This window comes from Arachis duranensis, chromosome 1 (genome assembly GCF_000817695.3).
Source record: "Arachis duranensis cultivar V14167 chromosome 1, aradu.V14167.gnm2.J7QH, whole genome shotgun sequence".
Classification (NCBI taxonomy): Eukaryota; Viridiplantae; Streptophyta; class Magnoliopsida; order Fabales; family Fabaceae; genus Arachis; species Arachis duranensis.
Window position 1 is genome coordinate 87,908,128 of NC_029772.3, and position 11,185 is coordinate 87,919,312.

The window sequence follows — 11,185 nt, forward strand, 5'->3', positions numbered from 1 at the left end:
TATATAACGCCAGAAGACGTTCAGGTACCTGAAAATTGTGAAAATGATGAGATATCGATAAATTATGTCTTTACAGGAGAGAGATGAAACCGAAATAAGACAATTGTCAATGAAATATTTGCATATAATGCGGCATTAAATATCATGCATGAAAGTAAGGATCTTGAACCAAGATCAGTCGACGAATGTCGACAAAGGAATGATTGGCCAAAATGGAAAGAAGCCATGAAGGGTGAATTAGACTCACTTGCAAAACGTGAAATCTTTGGACCTGTAGTCCGTACACCTGAAGATGTAAAACCTGTTGGATATAAGTGGGTATTTGTGAGAAAACGAAATGAAAAAAATGAAGTTGTGCGCTATAAAGCCCGACTTGTGGCACAAGATTTTTCACAAAGGCCCGGTATAGATTATGAAGAAACGTATTTTCCTGTAGTGGATGTGATAACATTACGTTATTTGGTCAGTTTAGCTGCATATCATAAACTACATATGCATTTAATGGATGTGGTAACAGCCTATTTATACGGCTCATTAGATCGGGATATCTATATGAAAGTCCCTGAAGGATTAAAGATATCTAAACCATCCAATGAATATTCGCAAGGGTTATACTCAGTCAAATTGCAAAGATCTTTAAATGGTCTAAAGCAATCTGGACGAATGTGGTATAATCGTCTTACTGAGTATCTGGCTAAAAACGGTTTCAAGAATGATGATATATGCTCGTGTGTTTTCATAAAGAAAACTGCTTCTGGATTCATTATAATTGCTGTGTACGTTGATGATTTAAATATCATTGGGACTCCTGAAGAGATTCCAACAATTATAAAAACTCTAAAAGAAGAGTTTGAGATGAAATATCTTGGAAGAACTAAATTTTGTCTCGGCCTGCAGATCGAGCATATAAAAAGTGGGATCTTTATTCATCAAACAACATACACAAGAAAAAAACTTGAAGAGATTTTATATGGATAAGTCACATCCATTAAGTACCCCAATGATCGTAAGATCTTTGGATGTGAAAAAGGATCTCCGTCCTAAAGAAGAAAATGAAGATATCCTTGGTCCTGAAGTACCATATCTTAGTGCCATTGGAGCACTAATGTATATTGCTAATAATACGCGACCTGACATATCATTCGCGGTGAATTTACTAGCAAGGTATAGTTCCTCTCCAACCAGAAGACATTGGAGTGGAATCAAGCAAATCTTTCGATATCTTCATGGAACGGTTGATATGGGATTATTTTATCCCTACAGATCCAAGTCACAACTAGTTGGCTATGCAGATGCTGGTTACTTGTCTGATCCACATAAAGGGAGATCTCAAACAGGATATCTGTTTACATATGGTGGAACAGCTATATCATGGAGGTCCACGAAACAGACGATTGCTGCAACCTCCTCTAATCATGCTGAATACTTGCGATACATGAAGCTAGTCGCGAGTGTTTTTGGCTCAGGAGTTTGATCCAATATGTCCTGTCATCATGTGGACTGATTGATCATAAGATAGCTCCAACTGTCCTGTTTGAAGATAATATATCATGCATTGCTCAACTTAAGAGTGGATACATCAAAGGTGATAGAACAAAGCATATCTCTCCCAAATTCCTCTTCACTCATGATCTTCAAAATCAAGGGACAATTGATATCCAACGGATCCGCTCAAGTGATAATCTGGCAGAATTGTTTACAAAGTCACTCCCAAAATCCTCCTTTGAAAGATTGGTAAATGAGATTGGGATGCGCCGATTTCGAGACATTAAATGATGTCGGCAAAAGGGGGAGACTATACTCTTTTTCCTTGGTCAGGTTTTTTTCCCAATGGGTTTTTCTTGACAAGGTTTTTAATGAGGCAGTCTCTGTCACAAAGGATATTGTACTCTTTTTCCTTCACTAAAATTTTTTTTCGTCTGTGTTTTTCTTTAGTAAGGTTTTAATGAGGCATATCCCTAAATGAGCATCTAAGGGGGAGTATTGTGATAAGATTTGTTACGTGGATGCCCATTTATGAAGGGTGATGTAGTATTCTCAAGGAAGAATGCTTTTAATAAGCATTTGAAAATCTATCCTATGTACATCTATAAATAGAGGTTCAAGCCTCTTAATGTTACACACAACAATAATAAACAAATACTCTCTCTTTTCTTTCTTACACTACAAAGCAATATAAAAATGTTCTCTTTCTTTCTTTTACTATAAACAAATGCAATTCTCTCTCTTTTTACTTTTAATACTTCTTTCTATCTTTATATATATATATGCAATTATCTCTCTCTTTACTTTTTATACTCTTTTCTATCTTTATATATATATATACACATTACAACATATAATATTATTATATATATACAAATCATTATTGAGCTAATTATTTTAATGCTAGAGCCATATTAATACATCTTTATTTTATATTTAATATATCTTTTATTTCACAACACGTTATCAGCACGAGATTTTTTATTTATTTCACAACAAGTATAAGGTGTGATCTTTAACCCTCTATTATTCTCTCTCTCATATTTATTCGTAGTCCCACTTATAAAACTAAAGGTGAGAGATCACACTTTACTTTCTCGATTGTTAAAAAAAATGAAGAGAATCCATTTCCATAATTAGGCGTATGGATCCGATTATATTTGTCGATATTTGCAAATATGATCCATTTCACATGATAATCCACACTTTAATTGGGTTGGGTTACGAATATCACATATATATTCGTGGATTTGATTTGCATATCTTATACCAATAATAAATAAATAAATAATGTATATTGTATTGATATTTTATTTTAATTAATAATTATTATTTATATATACATTATTTTATTTTTATTATTTAAAAAAAATTATTTTAGAAATAAATATAATCTTTATTTTTATTTTACTAGGTAATTTTTAATTATGAAATTTAAAAAAAAAATCAATTTTGGACTATACTATGAACTTTGGGTCAATTTTTTGCCCTTGATAATAGGTTATTAGATGGAAACTTAAGAGATTTTTATTAGAACATGAGATATTTGTATTTGATAGTTAAAAAAACTCTTAACACATTAAGAGAAGGAAAAAGGACGAGAAAAAATTTAAACAGAATAAATAATTCATTTATTTCAGTGCCTAACTTTTTTAAATCATGCTTAATTAAATTGAGCCCGTTAAATGATTCATTTTTGTAATCTATTTTTTTAACTAAATACTCACTCTATTTTTAATATATTTCCAAAATTCGTTTAAATTTGTGTTTATATTTTTTTAATATAAATAATTTTTTAATGTGTATAGTCATTATGGCGTGGCAAAGCTGAGTGTTGATCAGCACGCAGCAACATATCAACATTTAAGCACATGAAAATTGAACCCATACATACAGGCCATAACCATGCATATATATATATGAAGCCCTCCAAATTTGTCACCCTTTATCACCTTCAAAGCCCATACTATAGTATGTACATTCATTTATAATATTATGCTGATTAATATCATTCTTGATTATTACATGAACCACATGGGAAAAATTGGCTGCTGATGACCCAACAGTACATGATCCCATGTAACACACACTACATACTACATACACATGCTTCTCTCATTACAATGAGATCATCCATATATTATTTTCTTTTTCTCTTCATTTCTTCAATCCGGCTACCTTGTCCCTTTCTATCAATACAGAATTTAGGATTCATTAGCAAATTTAATCCATTGAATAAACAATTTTGTCTCCAATAATTATACAATCAAGTTAAATTGCATTATTATTTATTTGGTCGATGGACTTCTGTTCATTGATTCTGACCAAAAACCAAATTGTTCCCCTTAAGAGTAGTCCAACTCCTAATAATTCCATTTCAAATAAAACAACTCTAATTATATTTAAGATAATAATGATGTTGTTGTGCTTTCTCTGATACACAATAACTATATTGTTGAACGTGCGCGGATTACAATTTTCTCTATTAATCATCACCTGTAACCAAATCATAAGACGACAAAATTCTGTTCGGCGATAGATCGATACAATTTAACAAACATGCAAAACCAATATCTTTCTTCTGATATAAATTCTTGTTATATTTGAATTTGTATTACGTTATTGACATTGATGGATCCGCATGAAATAAATCCAATGCAAAGTTGGATTGATAATGCGAGCTGTATTATTCTTTTTATTGATAACTCCACTTATTTCCAATATTATAACATATAATTTGTTGGTGAAAATTCAGGTGTATTTGACTTCACATGTGAAGTTGATAGTTAAAAGTTGTTAGATAAAAATTTAGTCAAATCAGTTAAATCATCTGATGATTTTCAGTTATTAACTTCACGCGAAATCAATTGTACCTGAGTTTTTACTTAATTTGTTTGCTAGTATTTCTGTGGAGGTTGGTCGGTGTATAACTCGTTCGGCAGTGAATGTGTCTTCAAGCTTTTTGTTGGAATAAATTATAATATTAGAGTACTACAAAAAACACTATGACGCTTAAGTCAGTAAATGAATAATATGTTTTATAATTATTATTTTTTTTATATTTAAAATCATTGTATTTCTGAATAATGATATTTTAAACAGAGAATAATAACATATCTGACATTTTGGTATTCGTTTAAATGTTAGTTATTAATAACCAATCTATAATATTTATGACTGAATTATAATTTGTGACCAATGTATAAGGGTCGTAGCAGCTAGCTTTCTAAATAATAATGATGCAAGTGCGAGGTTAAAAAGTAATTATCATGAATTAACGACTATTGGATTAATTTCAATCTAAAAATTAAAATGCATTTTTATAATATATTGCCATTTGCGTTTTTAAGATAAATGTAGAATAATTTATGCTCAACCATTTATATAGGTGTTCGGTGTGCCATTGGAGCATATATATATCAATTCATTATTACATGAATTAATATTGTTTCTTAATTCCTACATTATTTGTTTCTCAAACATATATGTGATCAATGATAACAATGTAGAGAATTTATGTACATAATCAAGCTAGTATGTATGATTTCCACCTGACAGAATTTTTTCCCCATTTCCCCTAATGAATATATTGCTGTTTTTTCAAGCATGAAGATCCAAAATCAGATATACTTGCATTAAATAATAAAAAAGTGTATCTATGGTTATAAATTTTGCTTGACATTCATAGTACAGAGAACAGATACATAGAGAGAGCAATGGCAAGATGTACGAGATTCACATGGCTATACGTAGGGGTGACATGGCTTCATTAATTGATCATTTTATATATCTAAAACGGTTGTTCAACCATATATATATGTATATGCTTGAGCCCATGTGTTTCTCACATGCCTCTGCTACCCGAATGCCGCGTGTCATTGTCAGCTACTACTAATTTTTTCTTAAATAACTCAGAACTAATTACCTTTAACTATGCATGTAAATAATTACGTTTGTTTTTGGAAACATGACGAGACATGATATTAAAATAGAGATAATAAAATAGAGATATTAAAAATTATTTTTGTGTATTATGTTTGAATATAATGGACAAAATATTAATATAATATTTTTATTATGTTTAGATAGACAAAGACAAAATTAAAATATTATGCAAAATAACTAAAATAATTATGTGATTCTAAATTTTTTACATCAAGTAGAAATTAATTTAATAAAAAATAAAAATATGTAGGAGTATAGAAAATTACAAGAAGAATTAGTTTATAAATCAATAAGATAAAAATGCTATTAAAGTAACAAAATTAAAAAATTCTACCAAAAAAAGAGAGTCGTATCTGACAAAAAAAAGAACGTAGAGAAAGAAAAACTATGATGTAGAGAAAAAGCTAAAATAAGAAGAGATAATAATAAAATAATAAAAAATATCTATGGATAAAAAAAAAAAAATTTTGATAAAAAAATTCGTGTCCATCTTCTCAAATTCCGTATCTATCAATGTCTTTTATAAAAAAGTGGACACAAAAATATAAAATAATGTCCTAAAAATAATGTGTTTCATGTCCATGTGTCTGCCTCTAAATACGTTTTAAATATTGTTGTTATATTTCTGTGTTTTTATTTCTGAAAATAAACACTACCTATTAATAAATAATTTAAAATATAAATTTATTTCTTTACTTTTATTAATACGTTCCCGCCGCCATCCAACATTGAAGAAAAAATTATCACTCATATGGCCATACGAATGCGACGTGCAAAACTTTTTCATTTAAGGTAGTGAATTACTAAATAGTAAATTAGAGACTAAATTTTCAACACCACACAGTTGGAGCACCAATGCACCGTTAATTGTGGGTTACCTGGAATTTTCTGGCATTGGTTTGGTATACAGAATAACAATCTCTTATGGAATGAACATCTTATATTTTAGATATAGTTCGATGGTTGTGGCACAAAATTAAAGGATGCTACATTTGAAATTTTCATTATTCTTTTCAGAGTTTAATTTCTTCTGCTTTAGGCCATGTATGTATTAATATTAATCATCTTGCATGAGTCATCACACAGCTTTTCTTTTATCTTTTGTATGCAGTATTTGAAGAAATATTTTCTTTAAGTGATAATTCAAAACTCTCTCTGTCTAAACATCTTTTGGAGCTGAATTTATTGTATGTTTATATTAACAGAAATTAGGAATACTAGCTGACGAAATTAGTTAGAAATTAGGTAAGTAGTTAAGTTAGTTATTCATTCATTTTACTCATTCTTTTTTCTATATGTAATTTCTGTAAACAACTAATAGTTTCTGTAATTAAGCATTTTCACATATCTATCTTTTTTAATTTAATTTTTTTTTCTCATTCTATTATCTCATTTGCTTCTCATCTTGTTTTACCATGAATGAAGTTTGATTTTTTTTTTCTCTAATTTTTTCATCTTCTCCTCTTAAACTTACACAATAGAATTTGATGAAAACTAATCCTCTTTTTCATGCGTTTTTATATAGTGCGGTGAGTATAGAAGAGAGGTTATTACTCCGATTAATGAGTTTAAAGAGAGTATTAGGAGATTAACAACTTTTGTATTTTGTAATCATCAATTAGCCATCAATAGTATTTTTAATGGTGTGAGATTACATCTAATGGTGAGAGATCACTCACTTTTCTTTTAATGATTAAGTGCTGGCCACAAAACACAAAAATTATTGGTCTCCTAAAATTTTTCGAGTTTAAAAGTAAAAGGTAAAAAAATAGAAAAAAAAATCACCCTTCATTCAAGTAAAATAAAAAGTAAATGAGATGATAAAATAAAAGAAAAAAATTAAATAAACATACAATAAATTCAGCTGCTAAGAAATCTACTCAAATTATATTTAAAGTAACTTTTCTTCTTTTAAATTAGCTTATTAAAAATATTCACAATCATCCGATCCATATATATAATTGGATGGGTAACACATTTTAAAGTTAAAAAAAATCTTACCTATAAAATATTAGTTTCCTTTTGTTATTGATGCTAATTTAACGAAGGTATTAAGAACCGCTTGGTTGGTACTTGGTATCAATTCTAGAGAGAGCTGCTAGGGTGGTGGGTATTCGTCTTTTTCTTTGTAACCCAAATTATAAAATTTAAAAGAGTATCAAAAGAATTTTAGTCTCCAACTAAAATTAATTATTCGATTGATCTTTAATAATTAATTCTATCAGTCATTTAGGTTCTTGACTCCATTAACTCTAACAAAAAACAAAATGATTTCTGAAAATTTTAACATGGGACAAAATGATCCCTGACAACTCTAACAAGGGATAAAATGATCCCTGACTCCTTTATTCGAAAATGACGCTATTCTTTTCCAATTTTTATCATATCTCGCATAACCCTAACGTTCATACTCTCCTTTTTCATATTCACAGTCTTCTTTTCCATTTTTTCCTTCCTTCTCTTTAACTCCAAAATTAAGCTATGGTGTAATTGTCACACGTGTCGCACTTACCTCAACATGTCATGAACCACATACTTCCTAAATCTTTGTGACTGCTACATCCACCTCCTCTATATTTCACCCACCAAAAGCATCCACTTCCACGTCTTTGATAACATCACCTCCAATTCCGACAACGTCTACGACATCCTCAAGACCAAGTTCTACAATATTATTCCAATGGCACGCCTTTCTCCTTTCTTCGGCAAGCAATATAGATTGTTGGATATTAGGACATCATGAGAAGATTCTCCTTCGACATCATATGTAAATTCTTATTTGAAATAGACACCAATTGCTTCATTCTTTCTTTTCCGGAGTCCAAATTAGTAGACAGCTTTGACATCGCATCCAAGCTATTACAACGAGTAATATCGTCATTGCCGTTTATATAGAAACTAGAGCGATTACTGAACATTTATTCGGAGAAGAAGTTGAAAGAAGCGATTGGAGTGATGAACAATGTGGTCATGGAGATGTTAGGGCAGAGAAGGAGGGAGATGACAACGACGACAACGAGTCTTAACAAATCAGACTTGCTGTCTAGATTCATGAGATCCATCGAAGACAACAACTAGTTGAGAGACATAGACATTGGTTTCCTGAGTATGAATTGGTTGAGAACAATTTGAGGATTTTTTTTCTTGTGAACATTAAATTTATAGAGTGTGCATTGTGTAGTTTGAAGTTACAGTGTTAGACTGTTAGTGTTATGCAAGATATGATAGAAATCGGAAAAGAACAATATCGTTTCCGAGTAGAGGAGATCAGAGACCATTTTATCCCCTGTTAGAGTTGTCAATAACCAAAGTGACTAACGGAGTAAATGACTTAAGTGACTGACAAAATTAATTGTTAGGGACCAATCAAATAATTAATTTTAGTTAAAAACTAAAATGTTCGATCTAAAATTTTTTAGGACCAAAATAAATATATACTCAACTTAAAACAAATACAAAGAGGGCCATCAAGAAGAAAACGTACAACGTGGTTGTGTGCATGGAAGTATTATTAATAATTTAATACAGAGTGAAACCAATTAAGTAACTAATATAATAATTAACAACTAGAATTATTAATTAGAAAGTAAATTAATAGGTTAGAGACCCTTGCAACACTTGCACATGTCTGTCGCTTTCGGTGCCAAATGAGAAACAATAAAATGGATACTAGACTATTTCTTGTTGGAAGTTCAGTGTCACTGATAATTAATAAAAGACAAAGTGTAAAACAATAAATTGAACTCCGTCCCAAGGATATACTATATTATTCAGAGGAAAAAAAAACTTGATAATAAATATATAATCAAGTACTAATATATAAAGTAACTCACCCATAAAAAATAACTATGTTGCTAATAAAATTATCTAAGGAATAATAAAATTTTAAAATGCTATCATATCAAGTTATATTGCTTTTATATATGTTGAATACTTTCTTTTTAGTATCTTCGATATATTTTTAATTAATACTCTATAGATAGTTTTGTTAACAATATGTATTATGTTGTTGATAATATATAGGTTAGATAGATATTCACCTGATAAAGATATAAAATTAGCAGCTCTAATAAAATAAATATTAAATACAAAATATTTTCTAATCTTTTAAAAATCATAAACATTTGACAAATTTTACCGAATCCATAAAAATACTTTTGCAATCTTAAAGGGTCTATGAGATTTTCCCGCTTTTTTTTTTTTCCATCCAATAACTATTTTATCATGATTAAACTATGTTGCATGTTACCTACTAGTGATTGGTGCATTGTATAATGGCCGTTATCGTACATCTTGTAACAGGATAATTTATTTACCAGCAATGCTAGGTTGTTAAAAATAATAAATAATAAATAAAGATATATACTTAATAATATTTTTATTTATAAGAGGACGAGAATATTTAAAAAATTCAAAAACATCAAATTCAATTAGTCTCAATTTGTCGAAAATTAAAAACATAAAAAAAATTGGTTTATGACTTACAAAATAAAATAACAAATAATAACAAACCAATTTCATTTTGTAGATTATACATATTATATGTTTGAAATAAAAAATGTTATACTTATAAATTATGGACGTTAAATTAGAGATACTTTAATAACTTCTATCCTATATACAACTCATATAAATATAATTATTAATTGCTCAGATTAAAGTCAATAAGTAAACATACATACTAATATCAACTAAAAAGTATTAGACTAATGTAAAATAGTTATCTATTAGTGCAGATGTGAAATAATTCAAAAAATACATATCTTAAAATTGGATAATATTAACGTAAAAAATTATTAATTATGAAAATTATATGTATGAAATTATGAATGTTATGTGTGTTAAATTATAAATGTTAAGTTAAAAATATTTTTATAAATTTTATGCAACTCATATTTTTATATACTGACTGTTATAAAATAAAATATATAAAAATTATTGAACAAGTTTTTAAATAATAACTCACCATGTTATAATTAACATAATATTGAATAATTACAAATATGAAAAAAATTAAGGATAGTGCTTATAGAAAAGAATTATTACATCGTTAATAAAAATTAAACACTTATAAAATAGAGATGAATGAGCAATTTTTCTATAAAAATGACGTATGGCCTTCAAGAATGTTGCAAGACAAATTTTTTATTACAAAGTTGTATGTGATGTGATCTTTAGATATACAAATTTTATATTTAGTGAAATGACATTATTTATGGAATATGTATTGATTGCTAACAGAATGATATATTATATGCTATTAATATCTACTTTTAATACAAATATACAACCAAATGATATTTCAATATTAAATATAACTATTAAAATTAATTCTAGTACAAAGAATTTGATTCTCTAACCTTTGGTTCTCAAACTTTTTCCATTTATTTACGCAAATATATAGGAGTAAAAAATCTATCCTTATCCTTAATCATTTACTTAAATGATATATAGTCAGCATTTTAAAGAAATGAAAATGACATTGTAGCCCCTAATATATTATTTCGTTATTAAGACATTTTAGTCCCTGTGTTAATTTCTTCGTGAAGTCTCAATGGATTTTATCTTGCATGTAACATAAATTGTTAACGTGTTAAACAACTATTTGATGATAGGGGCAAAACGTCTCCTATACTGGTTTCAGATTAAAGACTATTGGCATGTGCATACAAAAAACAGAGGTGTAAGGCAAATTATCAGAATTAAAAAAAAAAAAAAGAAAATTTCACTCCTCTTTTTTTAAGATATTAAAATA